This window comes from Oncorhynchus tshawytscha, linkage group LG13 (genome assembly GCF_018296145.1).
Source record: "Oncorhynchus tshawytscha isolate Ot180627B linkage group LG13, Otsh_v2.0, whole genome shotgun sequence".
Lineage (NCBI taxonomy): Eukaryota > Metazoa > Chordata > Actinopteri > Salmoniformes > Salmonidae > Oncorhynchus > Oncorhynchus tshawytscha.
Genome location: NC_056441.1, coordinates 6,280,030 through 6,296,255, shown reverse-complemented (window position 1 = coordinate 6,296,255; position 16,226 = coordinate 6,280,030).

Sequence of the window (16,226 nt, the reverse complement as noted above, 5' to 3'; positions counted from 1 at the left end):
CGGCGGCGGCGCTCACAGGGCGGCGGCGTCACAGCGGCGGCGGCGCTCACAGCGGCGGCGGCGCTCACAGCGGCGGCGGCGTCAAGTGACAGCGGCGGCGGCGCTCACAGCGGCGGCGGCGGCCACAGCGGCGGCGGCGTCATTGTAGGCGGCGCTCACAGCGGCGGCGGCGCTCACAGCGGCGGCGCCACAGGCGGCGGCGGCGGCGCACAGCGGCGGCGGCGCTCAGCGGCGGCGCTTACAGCGGCGGCGGCGCCACAGCGGCGGCGGCGGCGGCGCATAGCGGCGGCGGCGGCGGCGCTTACAGCGGCGGCGGCGTCACAGCGGCGGCGCGCTCACAGCGGCGGCGGCGCCATGAGCGGCGGCGGCGCGGCGGCGGCGCGGCGGCGGCGCGTCGACACGGCGGCGGCGCCAGCCGACAGCGGCGGCGCGCTTACAGCGGCGGCGGCGCTGACAGCGGCGGCGCCATCGCGGCGGCGCTCACAGCGGCGGCGGCGCCACAGCGGCGGCGGCGCAGCGGCGGCGGCGTCATAGCGGCGGCGGCGTCATAGCGGCGGCGGCACCACACGGCGGCGGCGCCACAGCGGCGGCGGCGTCGGCAGCGGCGGCGGCGTCACAGGCGGCGGCGGCGGCGGCGGCGCTCACAGCGGCGGCGGCGCCACAGCGGCGGCGGCGTCAACGTAGCGGCGGCGGCGTCCCACAGCGGCGGCGCTCACAGCGGCGGCGGCGGCATACGGCGGCGGCGCCATAGGCGGCGGCGGCGTCACAGCGGCGGCGGCGCCATAGCGGCGGCGGCGCCACAGCGGCGGCGGCGCCACAGCGGCGGCGGCGCCACAGCGGCGGCGGCGCCATAGCGGCGGCGGCGCATTAGGCGGCGGCGCTCACAGCGGCGGCGGCGGCGGCATTAGCGGCGGCGGCGCTGACAGCGGCGGCGGCGCTCACAGCGGCGGCGGCGCTCACAGCGGCGGCGGCGCTTACAGCGGCGGCGGCGTCGACAGCGGCGGCGGCGGCGGCACAGCGGCGGCGGCGTCATGGCGGCGCTCAAGCGGCGGCGGCGCCACAGCGGCGGCGGCGTCACAGCGGCGGCGGCGCTCACAGCGGCGGCGGCGCCACAGCGGCGGCGGCGCTCACAGCGGCGGCGCTCATTAGCGGCGGCGGCGCGCTCAGCGGCGGCGCTCACAGCGGCGGCGGCGCTCACAGCGGCGGCGGCGTACACAGCGGCGGCGGCGCCACAGCGGCGGCGGCGCCATAGCGGCGGCGGCGCCACAGCGGCGGCGGCGTCACAGCGGCGGCGGCGCCACAGCGGCGGCGGCGCCATAGGCGGCGGCGCCACAGCGGCGGCGCTCACAGCGGCGGCGGCGCTCACAGCGGCGGCGCCACAGCGGCGGCGGCGCCACAGCGGCGGCGGCGGCGGCGGCGCACAGCGGCGGCGCAGCGGCGGCGGCGCCACAGCGGCGGCGCTCGCAGCGGCGGCGGCGCTCACAGCGGCGGCGCTCACAGCGGCGGCGGCGCGCAGCGGCGGCGGCGCCACGGCGGCGGCGGCGGCGCGCCACAGCGGCGGCGCTCACAGCGGCGGCGGCGCTCACAGCGGCGGCGGCGCTGCAGCGGCGGCGGCGCTCACAGCGGCGGCGGCGCCTCAGCGGCGGCGGCGCTCACAGCGGCGGCGGCGCTCACAGCGGCGGCGGCGCCACAGCGGCGGCGCGGCGGCGGCGTCACAGCGGCGGCGGCGGCGGCGCTCATAGCGGCGGCGGCGCCACAGCGGCGGCGGCGGCGGCGGCGCTCGGGCGGCGCTCTTACAGCGGCGGCGGCGCACAGCGGCGGCGGCGCTCACAGCGGCGGCGCCACAGCGGCGGCGGCGCGCCGCAGCGGCGGCGCGCCATTGAGGCGGCGGCGCTCACAGCGGCGGCGGCGCTCACAGCGGCGGCGGCGCACAGCGGCGGCGGCGGCGGTGCCACAGCGGCGGCGGCGCTGGCGTCGGCGGCGCGTCACAGCGGCGGCGGCGCTCACAGCGGCGGCGGCGCGTCACAGCGGCGGCGCTCACAGCGGCGGCGGCGCCATAGCGGCGGCGGCGCAGCGGCGGCGGCGCCACAGCGGCGGCGGCGCCACAGCGGCGGCGGCGCTCAGCGGCGGCGGCGCTCACAGCGGCGGCGGCGCCACAGCGGCGGCGGCGCGGCGGCGGCGGCGCCACAGCGGCGGCGGCGCTCCAGCGGCGGCGGCGCCACAGCGGCGGCGGCGGCGTTCACAGCGGCGGCGGCGCATAGCGGCGGCGGCGCTCACAGCGGCGGCGGCGCTCATAGGGCGGCGGCGTCACAGCGGCGGCGGCGCCTCATAGGCGGCGGCGGTGCACAGCGGCGGCGGCGGCGCCATGGGTGGCGGCGGCGGCGGCGCCATAGCGGCGGCGGCGCTCAGCGGCGGCGGCGCAGGCGGCGCACAGCGGCGGCGGCGCGGCGGCGGCGGCGGCGCACAGCGGCGGCGGCGCCACAGCGGCGGCGGCGCTAGCGGCGGCGCACATCACGGCGGCGGCGGCGGCGCTCATAGCGGCGGCGGCGTTTACAGCGGCGGCGGCGGCGGCCACGCGGCGGCGGCGGCGCTCAGCGGCGGCGGCGGCGGATAAAGGCGGCGGCGCTCACAGCGGCGGCGGCGCCACAGCGGGCGGCGGCGCTCAGCGGCGGCGGCGCTCAGCGGCGGCGGCGCCATAGCGGCGGCGGCGCTCAGCGGCGGCGGCGCCATTATGGCGGCGGCGGCACAGCGGCGGCGGCGCGGCGGCGGCTCGACAGCGGCGGCGGCGTCACAGCGGCGGCGGCGTCATTGCGGCGGCGGCGCTCACGGCGGCGGCGGCATCACAGCGGCGGCGGCGCTCACAGCGGCGGCGCACAGCGGCGGCGGCGCCACAGCGGCGGCGGCGCAGCGGCGGCGGCGCTTACAGCGGCGGCGGCGCTCACAGCGGCGGCGGCGCAGCGGCGGCGGCGTCACAGCGGCGGCGGCGCCATTAGCGGCGGCGGCGCTCACAGCGCGGCGGCGCTCATTGCAGGCGGCGCCACAGCGGCGGCGGCGCCACAGCGGCGGCGGCGCGGCGGCGGCGCTCACAGCGGCGGCGGCGCCACAGCGGGCGGCGCCACAGCGGCGGCGGCGGGCGCACAGCGGCGGCGGCGTCACAGCGGCGGCGGCGCGGTCACAGCGGCGGCGGCGTCATAGCGGCGGCGCTCATTAGCGGCGGCGGCGCTCACAGCGGCGGCGGCGCCAGATCGCAGGGCGGCGGCGCACAGCGGCGGCGGCGCTCACAGCGGCGGCGCTCACAGCGGCGGCGGCGCCACAGCGGCGGCGGCGTCATTGCGGCGGCGGCGCTCACAGCGGCGGCGGCGCTCATGGGCGGCGGCGCCACAGCGGCGGCGGCGCTCCAGCGGCGGCGGCGCCACAGCGGCGGCGGCGCCACAGCGGCGGCGGCGCGGCGGCGCTCAGCGGCGGCGGCGTCATTGTGCGGCGGCGGCGCTTTAGCGGCGGCGGCGCCATAGACGCAGCGGCGGCGGCGCTCACAGCGGCGGCGGCGGCGGTCATTACAGCGGCGGCGGCGGCGATTACAGCGGCGGCGGCGCCACAGCGGCGGCGCCACAGCGGCGGCGGCGCCACAGCGGCGGCGGCGCGCCACAGCGGCGGCGGCGCTCACGCGGCGGCGGCGCCACAGCGGCGGCGGCGCTCATAGCGGGCGGCGGCGGCGTCACAGCGGCGGCGGCGCCACAGCGGCGGCGGCGCCACAGCGGCGGCGGCGCTCACAGCGGCGGCGGCGCACAGCGGCGGCGGCGCTCACAGCGGCGGCGGCGCCACAGCGGCGGCGCCACAGCGGCGGCGGCGCTCACAGCGGCGGCGGCGCCAGCGGCGGCGGCGCACAGCGGCGGCGGCGCCACAGCGGCGGCGCCACAGCGGCGGCGGCGCTCACAGCGGCGGCGGCGCTCACAGCGGCGGCGGCGCTCACCAGGGCGGCGGCGCCACAGCGGCGGCGGCGCTTCACGCACAGCGGCGGCGGCGCTCAGCGGCGGCGGCGCCACAGCGGCGGCGGCGCTTCATTATGGCGGCGGCGGCGCTCACAGGGCGGCGGCGCTCACAGCGGCGGCGGCGCTCACAGCGGCGGCGGCGCCACAGCGGCGGCGGCGTCAGCGGCGGCGGCGGCCACAGCGGCGGCGGCGCTCACAGCGGCGGCGGCGCCACAGGGCGGCGGCGGCGGCGGCGGCGCACAGCGGCGGCGCTCACAGCGGCGGCGGCGCCATGGCGGCGGCGCTGAGCGGCGGCGGCGCTCACAGCGGCGGCGGCGCTCACAGCGGCGGCGCGACGTTACAGCGGCGGCGGCGCGGCGGCGGCGGCGCATCACGGCGGCGGCGCCACAGCGGCGGCGGCGCTCACAGCGGCGGCGGCGTAGAGCGGCGGCGGCGCCACAGCGGCGGCGGCGCGGCGCACAGCGGCGGCGGCGGCGGCGTCATAGCGGCGGCGGCGCTACAGCGGCGGCGGCGGTCACAGCGGCGGCGGCGCTCAGCGCGGCGGCGGTCACAGCGGCGGCGGCGTGCGGCGGCGGCGCCACAGCGGCGGCGGCGCCACAGCGGCGGCGCGCCACAGCGGCGGCGGCGCACACAGCGGCGGCGGCGCGTCAGCGGCGGCGGCGACAGCGGCGGCGGCGCTCACAGCGGCGGCGGCGCCATAGCGGCGCGGCGGCGGCGCCACAGCGGCGGCGGCGTCACAGCGGCGGCGGCGCCATACAGCGGCGGCGGCGCAGCAGCGGCGGCGGCGCCACAGCGGCGGCGGCGTCAGCGGCGGCGGCGCCACAGCGGCGGCGGCGCTCACAGCGGCGGCGCGCCATAGCGGCGGCGGCGCCACAGGCGGCGTCATCACAGCGGCGGCGGCGCGGGCGGCGCGGCGCCACAGCGGCGGCGGCGTCAGCGGCGGCGGCGGCGCCAGCGGCGGCGGCGCTCACAGCGGCGGCGGCGCATCAGCGGCGGCGGCGCCACAGCGGCGGCGGCGCCACAGCGGCGGCGGCGCCACAGCGGCGGCGGCGGTATCACAGCGGCGGCGGCGCCACAGCGGCGGCGGCGGCGGCACAGCGGCGGCGGCGCTTCAGCGGCGGCGGCGCCAGCGGCGGCGGCGCGCGGCGTCACAGCGGCGGCGGCGCCACAGCGGCGGCGGCGCTCAGCGGCGGCGCGTCATTAGCGGCGGCGGCGCTCACGGCGGCGGCGCGGCGGCGCCACAGCGGCGGCGGCGCTCACAGCGGCGGCGGCGCCACAGCGGCGGCGGCGGCGGCGGCGGCGCCATTAGCAGCGGCGGCGCTCAGCGCGGCGGCGGCGCTCAGCGGCGGCGCTAGCGGCGCGGCGGCGGCGCCACACAGCGGCGGCGGCGGGCGGCGCGCACAGCGGCGGCGGCGCCACAGCGGCGGCGGCGCCACGGCGGCGGCGCTCACAGCGGCGGCGGCGCGGCGGCGGCGGCGGCGCTCACAGCGGCGGCGGCGCCACAGCGGCGGCGCGGCGGCGGCGCCACAGCGGCGGCGGCGCTCACAGCGGCGGCGGCGTGGCGGCGGCGGCGGCGGCGCCAGAGCGGCGGCGGCGGCGGCAGCGGCGGCGGCGCTCATAGCGGCGGCGGCGCCACAGCGGCGGCGGCGCGGCAGGATTACAGCGGCGGCGGCGTCACAGCGGCGGCGGCGCCACAGCGGCGGCGGCGCCACAGCGGCGGCGGCGCTCACAGCGGCGGCGGCGCTCACGGCGGCGGCGGCGGCGGCGGCGCTCACAGCGGCGGCGGCGGCGGCGGCGCCACAGCGGCGGCGGCGCGGCACAGCGGCGGCGGCGCCACAGCGGCGGCGGCGCCAGACAGCGGCGGCGGCGCTCACAGCGGCGGCGGCGCGACAGCGGCGGCGGCGGCACAGCGGCGGCGGCGCTCACAGCGGCGGCGGCGCTCACAGCGGCGGCGGCGGCGGCGCCACAGCGGCGGCGGCGCACAGCGGCGGCGGCGCATACGGCGGCGGCGGCGCAGCGGCGGCGGCGGCGGCGGCGTCATTAGCGGCGGCGGCGCCACAGCGGCGGCGGCGCAGGCACAGCGGCGGCGGCGCATCATAGCGGCGGCGGCGTCATAGCGGCGGCGCGGCGCGCCACAGCGGCGGCGGCGCCACAGCGGCGGCGCGCACAGCGGCGGCGGCGTCACAGCGGCGGCGGCGCTCATTGCAGCGGGCGGCGGCACAGCGGCGGCGGCGTCACAGCGGCGGCGGCGCGCACAGCGGCGGCGGCGCTCACAGCGGCGGCGCATCACAGCGGCGGCGGCGCGGCGGCAGCGGCGGCGCTCACAGCGGCGGCGCTCACAGCGGCGGCGGCGCACACAGCGGCGGCGCTCACAGCGGCGGCGGCGCAGCGGCGGCGGCGGCGCTTACAGCGGGCGGCGTCGGCGGCTGCAGAGCGGCGGCGGCGCTCACAGCGGCGGCGGCGCCACAGCGGCGGCGGCGGCGTCAGCGGCGGCGGCGGCGCGCACAGCGGCGGCGGCGCACAGCGGCGGCGCCATAGCGGCGGCGGCGCTCACAGCGGCGGCGCTCACAGAGGCGGCGGCGGGCGGCGGCGGCGCGGCATAGCGGCGGCGGCGCCACAGCGGCGGCGGCGCTGCGAAACAGCGGGCGGCGCCACAGCGGCGGCGGCGCTCACAGCGGCGGCGGCGCATGCGGCGGCGGCGCTCACAGCGGCGGCGGCGTCACAGCGGCGGCGGCGCTCATTGAGCGGCGGCGGCGCCACAGCGGCGGCGGCGGCGCTCACAGCGGCGGCGGCGTCGGCGGCGGCGTCATAGCGGCGGCGGCGCCACAGCGGCGGCGTCACAGCGGCGGCGGCGCCAGGGCGGCGGCGGCCGGGTGGCACAGCGGCGGCGGCGTCACAGCGGCGGCGGCGCCACAGCGGCGGCGGCGGCGCACAGCGGCGGCGGCGCTCACAGCGGCGGCGGCGCAGAGCGGCGGCGGCGGCGTCATGCGCGGCGGCGGCGCTCACAGCGGCGGCGGCGGCGCACAGCGGCGGCGGCGCTCATAGCGGCGGCGGCGCTCACAGCGGCGGCGCTCATGGCGGCGGCGGCGCCATAGCGGCGGCGGCGCTCACAGCGGCGGCGGCGCTCACAGCGGCGGCGGCGCCACAGCGGCGGCGGCGCTTACAGCGGCGGCGGCGGCCACAGGGCGGCGGCGCTCACAGCGGCGGCGGCGCCACAGCGGCGGCGGCGCTCACAGCGGCGGCGGCGCGGCACAGCGGCGGCGGCGCTCACAGCCGGCGGCGCGGCAGCGGCGGCGGCGCCAGCGGCGGCGGCGCCACAGCGGCGGCGGCGCTCACAGCGGCGGCGGCGGCGCTCACAGCGGCGGCGGTGCCACAGCGGCGGCGCGTCGATCACAGCGGCGGCGGCGCGGCGGCGCTCACAGCGGCGGCGGCGCTGCAGCGGCGGCGGCGCTCACAGCGGCGGCGGCGTCACAGCGGCGGCGGCGCCACAGCGGCGGCGGCGCCACAGCGGCGGCGGCGCGGCGCTCACAGCGGCGGCGGCGCCACATGGCGGCGCTCAGCGGGCGGCGGCGGCGCACAGCGGCGGCGGCGCCACAGCGGCGGCGGCGCTGACAGCGGCGGCGGCGCTCACAGCGGCGGCGCGTCAGGCGGCGGCGCTCACAGGCGGCGGCGCTCACAGCGGCGGCGGCGCTCACGGCGGCGGCGCCACAGCGGCGGCGGCGGCGGCGCACAGCGGCGGCGGCGTCACAGCGGCGGCGGCGCCAGAGCGGCGGCGGCGCTCACAGCGGCGGCGGCGCCACAGCGGCGGCGGCGCTCACAGCGGCGGCGGCGCACACAGCGGCGGCGGCGCCACAGCGGCGGCGGCGCTCACAGCGGCGGCGGCGTCACAGCGGCGGCGGCGCCACAGCGGCGGCGGCGCTGACAGCGGCGGCGGCGGCGGCGGCGGCGCACAGCGGCGGCGGCGTCACAGCGGCGGCGGCGCCACAGCGGCGGCGGCGCCACAGCGGCGGCGGCGCCACAGCGGCGGCGGCGCTCACAGCGGCGGCGCGCTCATAGCGGCGGCGCTCACAGCGGGCGGCGCTCACAGCGGCGGCGGCGCGGCGGCGGCGACGCAGCGGCGGCGGCGCCACAGCGGCGGCGGCGCGGCGGCGTTAGCGGCGGCGGCGCTCACAGCGGCGGCGGCGCTCACAGCGGCGGCGGCGCTCACAGCGGCGGCGGCGCTCACAGCGGCGGCGGCGCCACAGCGGCGGCGGCGGCGCCACGGCGCGGCGGCGGCGCGCACAGGCGGCGGCGCCACAGCGGCGGCGGCGTCACGGCGGCGGCGCTCGGCGGCGGCGGCGGCGGCGGCGGCGGCGGCGGCGGCGGCGCCACAGCGGCGGCGGCGCTTCAGCGGCGGCGGCGTAGCGGCGGCGGCGGCAGCGGCGGCGGCGCACGGCGGCGGCGGCGCTCACAGCGGCGGCGGCGCGCACAGCGGCGGCGGCGCCACAGCGGCGGCGGCGGCGGCGGCGCCAGCGGCGGCGGCGCTCACAGCGGCGGCGGCAGCGGCGGCGGCGCTCACAGCGGCGGCGGCGCCACAGCGGCGGCGGCGCCATAGCGGCGGCGGCGGTGCCACAGCGGCGGCGGCGCTCACAGCGGCGGCGGCGTCATTACAGGCGGCGGCGTCACAGCGGCGGCGGCGCTCACAGCGGCGGCGGCGCATACAGCGGCGGCGGCGTCACAGCGGCGGCGGCGCTCACAGCGGCGGCGGCGCTCAGCGGCGGCGGCGCCGCGCAGCGGCGGGCGCTCACAGCGGCGGCGCGCACAGCGGCGGCGGCGCCACAGCGGCGGCGGCGCACAGCGGCGGCGGCGCGGCGTCACAGCGGCGGCGGCGCTTACAGCGGCGGCGGCGGCGGCGGCGCGCCACGCGGCGGCGGCGTCACAGCGGCGGCGGCGCTCACAGCGGCGGCGGCGCACAGCGGCGGCGGCGCTCAGGCGGCGGCGGCGCTCATAGCGGCGGCGGCGCCACAGCGGCGGCGGCGCTCACAGCGGCGGCGGCGGCGGCAACAGCAGCGGCGGCGCCACAGGGCGGCGGCGCTCACAGCGGCGGCGGCGGCGGCGGCGGTCATAGCAGCGGCGGCGGCGTCATAGCGGCGGCGGCGCCACAGCGGCGGCGGCGCCACAGCGGCGGCGGCGCCATAGCGGCGGCGGCGGCGTCACAGCGGCGGCGGCGTTACAGCGGCGGCGGCGCACAGCGGCGGCGGCGGCGCGGCACATAAACGGCGGCGACAGCGGCGGCGGCGCTCACAGCGGCGGCGGCGCTCACAGCGGCGGCGCGTCAGCGGCGGCGGCGCTCACAGCGGCGGCGGCGGCGGCGGCGTCACAGCGGCGGCGGCGCCACAGGGGCGGCGGCGTCACAGCGGCGGCGCTCACAGCGGCGGCGGCGCACAGCGGCGGCGGCGCTCACAGCGGCGGCGGCGCCACAGCGGCGGCGCCACAGCGGCGGCGGCGGCGCTGCGGCGGCGGCGCACAGCGGCGGCGGCGCTTAGCGGCGGCGGCGCAGCGGCGGCGGCGCCATCAGCGGCGGCGGCGTCATGGCGGCGGCGGCGCCACAGCGGCGGCGGCGCCACAGCGGCGGCGGCGCCACAGCGGCGGCGGCGTCATTACAGCGGCGGCGGCGCTCACAGCGGCGGCGGCGTCACAGCGGCGGCGGCGTCACAGCGGCGGCGGCGCAGCGGCGGCGGCGCTCACAGCGGCGGCGGCGGCGGCGCTCACAGCGGCGGCGGCGCGGCGGCGGCGCGCATAGCGGCGGCGGCGCGGCGGCGGCGCGGCGGCGTCATTAGCAGCGGCGGCGCCAGCAGGCGGCGGCGGCGGCGGCGACAGCGGCGGCGGCGCCACAGCGGCGGCGGCGCTCACAGCGGCGGCGGCGCACAGCGGCGGCGGCGTCACAGCGGCGGCGGCGCTCACAGCGGCGGCGGCGGCGCTCACAGCGGCGGCGGCGGCGGCGCCACAGCGGCGGCGGCGCCACAGCGGCGGCGGCGCCACAGCGGGCGGCGCTCACAGCGGCGGCGGCGCGCACACGGCGGCGGCGCCACAGCGGCGGCGGCGCTCACAGCGGCGGCGGCGCTCACAGCGGCGGCGGCGCTTACAGCGGCGGCGCCACAGCGGCGGCGGCGCACGGCGGCGGCGGCGCTCACAGCGGCGGCGCCACAGCGGCGGCGCGGCGGCGGCGCACAGCGGCGGCGGCGCTCAGCAGCGGCGGCGGCGCACAGCGGCGGCGGCGCCACAGCGGCGGCGGCGGCGGCGGCGCTCACAGCGGCGGCGCTATGGCGGCGGCGCAGCGGCGGCGGCGGCGCCACAGCGGCGGCGGCGCACAGCGGCGGCGGCGCAGCGGCGGCGCCACAGGCGGCGGCGGCGGCGGCAGCGCGCAGCGGCGGCGGCGTTACAGCGGCGGCGGCGGCTACAGCGGCGGCGGCGCATGCGCGGCGGCGCCACAGCGGCGGCGGCGCTTAGCGGCGGCGGCGGCACAGCGGCGGCGGCGGCACAGCGGCGGCGGCGCGTCACAGCGGCGGCGCTCACAGCGGCGGCGGCGCTCACAGCGGCGGCGGCGCCACAGCGGCGGCGGCGCTCACAGCGGCGGCGGCGCTCACAGCGGCGGCGGCGCTCATTTGTGCGGCGGCGGCGTCAGCAGCGGCGGCGGCGGCAGCGGCGGCGGCGCTTACAGCGGCGGCGGCGCTCAGCGCGGCGGCGGCGGCGCACAGCGGCGGCGGCGCCATAGCGGCGGCGGCGGCGCCACAGCGGCGGCGGCGGCACAGCGGCGGCGGCGCCACAGCGGCGGCGGCGCTCACAGCGGCGGCGGCGCCACAGCGGCGGCGCTCACAGCGGCGGCGGCGCCACAGGCGGCGGCGGCGGATGACTGGGACAGCGGCGGCGGCGTGTGCAGCGGCGGCGGCGCTCAGCGGGCGGCGCCAGCGCGGCGGCGGCGTCACAGCGGCGGCGGCGCTAGCGGCGGCGGCGTTACAGCGGCGGCAGCGCTCACAGCGGCGGCGCTCACAGCGGCGGCGGCGCTCACAGCGGCGGCGGCGGCGGCGCTACAAAGCGGCGGCGGCGCTCACAGCGGCGGCGGCTCACAGGCGGCGGCGGCGGCGGCGGCGTCACAGCGGCGGCGGCGGCGGAGCGGCGGCGGCGCTGGCGGCGGCGCAGCGCGGCGGCGGCGTCAGCGGCGGCGGCGCACAGCGGCGGCGGCGCACAGGCGGCGGCGCCACAGCGGCGGCGGCGCTCACAGCGGCGGCGGCGTCACAGCGGCGGCGGCGTCATTAGCGGCGGCGCTCACAGCGGCGGCGCGCACAGCGGCGGCGGCGGCGCGGGCGGCGGCGCCACAGCGGCGGCGGCGGCGGCTCACAGCGGCGGCGGCGGCGGCGTTACAGCGGCGGCGGCGCCACAGCGGCGGCGGCGCCACAGCGGCGGCGGCGGCGGCGGCGCTCATAGCGGCGGCGCTCACAGCGGCGGCGGCGCCACAGCGCGGCGGCGTCACAGCGGCGGCGGCGGCGTCATTGGCAGCGGCGGCGGCGGCGGCGCACAGCGGCGGCGGCGTCACAGCGGCGGCGGCGCTCACAGCGGCGGCGGCGCCACAGGGCGGCGCCACAGCGGCGGCGGCGCCACAGCGGCGGCGGCGCTCACAGCGGCGGCGGCGGCGGCGCCACAGCGGCGGCGGCGCTCAGCGGCGGCGGCGTCAGTCAGCGGCGGCGGCGGCACAGCGGCGGCGGCGCCACAGCGGCGGCGGCGCCACAGCGGCGGCGGCGCGTCACAGCGGCGGCGGCGTCATTACAGCGGCGGCGGCGCGGCGCTCACAGCGGCGGCGGCGCACAGCGGCGGCGGCGTCACAGGCGGCGGCGGCGGCGGCGCTCACAGCGGCGGCGGCGGCGGCGCTTACAGCGGCGGCGGCGCACAGCGGCGGCGGCGCTCACAGCGGCGGCGGCGTACAGCGGCGGCGGCGCCACAGCGGCGGCGGCGGCGGCGCAGAGCGGCGGCGGCGCTCACAGCGGCGGCGGCGGCGGCGCCACAGCGGCGGCGGCGGCGCTCACAGCGGCGGCGCGTCACAGCGGCGGCGGCGCCACAGCGGCGGCGGCGCGGCGGCGGCGCTCACAGCGGCGGCGGCGGCGGCGGCGCTCAGCGGCGGCGGCGCTACAGCGGCGGCGCTCACAGCGGCGGCGGCGCGGCAGCGGCGGCGGCGCCACAGCGGCGGCGCTGCAGCGGCGGCGGCGCGGCGGCGGCGCACAGCGGCGGCGGCGCCATAGCGGCGGCGGCGCTTACAGCGGCGGCGGCGGCACAGCGGCGGCGGCGGGCGGCGGCGCCACAGCGGCGGCGGCGGCGGCGGCGCTACAGCGGCGGCGGCGCTCACAGCGGCGGCGGCGCCACAGCGGGCGGCGCCACAGCGGCGGCGGCGCTCACAGCGGCGGCGGCGCTCACAGCGGCGGCGGCGTCACAGCGGCGGCGGCGGCGTCACAGCGGCGGCGGCGCGACAGCGGCGGCGGCGCTTACAGCGGCGGCGGCGCCACAGCGGCGGCGGCGCCACAGCGGCGGCGCTCACAGGCGGCGCCAGCGGCGGCGCAGCGGCGGCGGCGCTCAGCGGCGGCGGCGGCGCTCACAGCGGCGGCGGCGCCACAGCGGCGGCGGCGCTCACGGCGGCGGCGCTCAGCGGCGGCGGCGCAGCGGCGGCGGCGCTCACAGCGGCGGCGGCGCCATACAGCGGCGGCGGCGGCGCCACAGGCGGCGGCGCTCATAGCGGCGGCGGCGCCTACAGCGGCGGCGGCGCCACAGCGGGCGGCGCTTACAGCGGCGGCGGCGCCATAGCGGCGGCGGCGGCGGCGGCGGCGCTCACAGCGGCGGCGGCGCGGCGGCGCTCACAGCGGCGGCGGCGCACAGCGGCGGCGGCGCTCACAGCGGCGGCGGCGCTCACAGCGGCGGCGGCGCAGCGGCGGCGCCACAGCGGCGGCGGCGGCGCCACAGCGGCGGCGCTCACAGCGGCGGCGGCGCCACAGCGGCGGCGGCGGCACAGCGGCGGCGGCGCTCACAGCGGCGGCGCTCATAGCGGCGGCGGCGCATCAGCGGCGGGCGGCGCTACAGCGGCGGCGGCGCTCACAGCGGCGGCGGCGCGCTATAGCGGCGGCGGCGGCGGCGCCACAGCGGCGGCGCTTACAGCGGCGGCGGCGCATATCGGCGGCGGCGGCGGCGGCGGCAGCGGCGGCGGCGCGGCGTCATTACAGCGGCGGCGGCGGCGGCGGCGGCGGCGGCAGCGGCGGCGGCGGCGCTCAGGCGGCGGCGCTCACAGCGGCGGCGGCGCTCACAGCGGCGGCGGCGCCACAGCGGCGGCGGCGCCACAGCGGCGGCGGCGCTCACAGCGGCGGCGGCGCTTACAGCGGCGGCGGCGCACAGCGGCGGCGGCGGCGCGGCGTTACAGCGGCGGCGGCGCAGCGGCGGCGGCGGCGGCAGCGGCGGCGCGTCACAGCGGCGGCGGCGCACAGCGGCGGCGGCGGCGGCGGCGGCGTCATACGGCGGCGGCGGCGCGGCGGCGCACAGCGGCGGCGGCGGCGGCGCATAGCGGCGGCGGCGCTTAGCGGCGGCGGCGCCACAGCGGCGGCGGCGCCAGTCAGCGGCGGCGGCGCTCAGCGGCGGCGGCGCGGCGGCATGCGCGGCGGCGGCGGCGCACAGCGGCGGCGGCGCTACAGCGGCGGCGGCGTACAGCGGCGGCGGCGGCGCGGCGGCGGCAAACATGGCGGCGGCGCAGCGGCGGCGGCGTCACAGCGCGGCGGCGCTCACAGCGGCGGCGGCGCATAGCGGCGCCGGCGGCGGCGGCGGCACAGCGGCGGCGCTGCAGCGGCGGCGGCGCTCACAGCGGCGGCGGCGCCACAGCGGCGGCGGCGGCGGCGGCGGCATACAGCGGCGGCGCAGCGGCGGCGGCGCCACAGCGGCGGCGGCGGCGGCAGCGGCGGCGGCGCCACAGCGGCGGCGGCGCTCACGGCGGCGGCGCTTACAGCGGCGGCGGCGCAGCGGCGGCGCGGCGGCGGCGGCGGCACAGCGGCGGCGGCGGCGGCGGCGGCGCTCACAGCGGCGGCGGCGCTGAGCGGCGGCGGCGCTCACAGCGGCGGCGGCGCACAGCGGCGGCGCTCACAGCGGCGGCGGCGCACAGCGGCGGCGCCACAGCGGCGGCGGCGCTTACAGCGGCGGCGGCGCTCGGCGCTCACAGCGGCGGCGGCGCCACAGCGGCGGCGGCGGCGGCGCCAGCGGCGGCGGCGCCAGCGGCGGCGGCGCCACAGGCGGCGGCGCACAGCGGCGGCGGCGCTCACAGCGGCGGCGGCGGCGGCGTCAGGCGGCGGCGCGGCGGCGGCGGCGCTCACAGCGGCGGCGGCGTACAGCGGCGGCGGCGCCACAGCGGCGGCGGCGCTTACAGCGGCGGCGGCGTCACAGCGGCGGCGGCGCTGCGGCGGCGGCGCGCGGCGGCGGCGCACGGCACAGCGGCGGCGGCGCCATACGGCGGCGCTCACAGCGGCGGCGGCGCTTACAGCGGCGGCGGCGCGGTATTAGCGGCGGCGGCGCTCACAGCGGCGGCGGCGGCGGCGGCGGCGCGCACAGCGGCGGCGCGTCATAGCGGCGGCGGCGGCGGCGGCGCGGCACAGCGGCGGCGGCGCACAGCGGCGGCGCTCACAGCGGCGGCGGCGCTCACAGCGGCGGCGGCGCTCACAGCGGCGGCGGCGCGGCAGCGGCGGCGGCGCCATACGGCGGCGGCGGCGCGGCGGCGGCGTCACAGCGGCGGCGGCGGCGCACAGCGGCGGCGGCGCCACACAGGCGGCGGCGGCGGCGCGGCGGCGGCGCGGCGGCGGCGGCGCACAGCGGCGGCGGCGCATTACAGCGGCGGCGGCGCAGCGGCGGCGGCGCACAGCGGCGGCGGCGCACAGCGGCGGCGTTACAGCGGCGGCGGCGCTCAGACAGCGGCGGCGGCGCGGCGGCGGCAGCGGCGGCGGCGCTCATAGCGGCGGCGGCGCTCACAGCGGCGGCGGCGCACAGCGGCGGCGGCGGCGGCGCATACAGCGGCGGCGCTCGCAGCGGCGGCGGCGCTCACAGCGGCGGCGGCGCCACAGCGGCGGCGGCGCCATAGCGGCGGCGGCGCTACAGCGGCGGCGGCGGCGGCGGCGGCGCACAGCGGCGGCGGCTCAGCGGCGGCGGCGGCGGCGCTACAGCGGCGGCGCGCAGCGGCGGCGGCGGCACACAGCGGCGGCGGCGCGGCGCACAGCGGCGGCGGCGCCACAGCGGCGGCGGCGCCAGCGGCGGCGGCGCTCAGCGGCGGCGGCGCGGCGGCATAGCGGCGGCGGCGCTCACACAGCGGCGGCGGCGCTCAGCGGCGGCGGCATAGCAGCGGGGCGGCGCTTACAGCGGCGGCGGCGCACAGCGGCGGCGGCGTCACCAGCGGCGGCGCCACAGCGGCGGCGGCGCTCACAGCGGCGGCGGCGCTCATAGCGGCGGCGGCGCTCACAGCGGCGGCGGCGCTTACGGCGGCGCTCAGCGGCGGCGGCGCCACAGCGGCGGCGGCGCTCACAGCGGGCGGCGCTCACAGCGGCGGCGGCGGCATAGCGGCGGCGGCGGCGGCGGCACAGCGGCGGCGGCGCCATGCGCAGCGGCGGCGGCGGCGTCACAGCGGCGGCGGCGCTCACAGCGGCGGCGGCGCTAGCGGCGGCGTCAGCGGCGGCGGCGGCGGCGCTCACAGCGGCGGCGGCGCTCACAGCGGCGGCGGCGCTCAGCGGCGGCGCTCAGCGCGGCGGCGGCGTTACAGCGGCGGCGGCGCAGCGGCGGCGGCGTCACAGCGGCGGCGGCGCTCACAGCGGCGGCGGCGCTCACAGCGGCGGCGGCGCGGCGGCGGCAGCGGCGGCGGCGGCATCACAGCGGCGGCGGCGGCGGCGCACAGCGGCGGCGGCGCTCACAGCGGCGGCGGCCACAGCGGCGGCGGCGGCGGCGGCGCTTACAGCGGCGGCGGCGCTCACAGCGGCGGCGGCGTCACAGCGGCGGCGCTACGCGGCGGCGGCGCTCGGCGGCGCTCACAGCGGCGGCGGCGCGGCGCTCACAGCGGCGGCGGCGCTAAGCGGCGGCGGCGCTCAGCGGCGGCGGCGGCGGCGGCAGCGGCGGCGGCGGCGTCACAGCGGCGGCGGCGTCACAGCGGCGGCGGCGCCACAGCGGCGGCGGCGCACAGCGGCGGCGGCGCCACAGCGG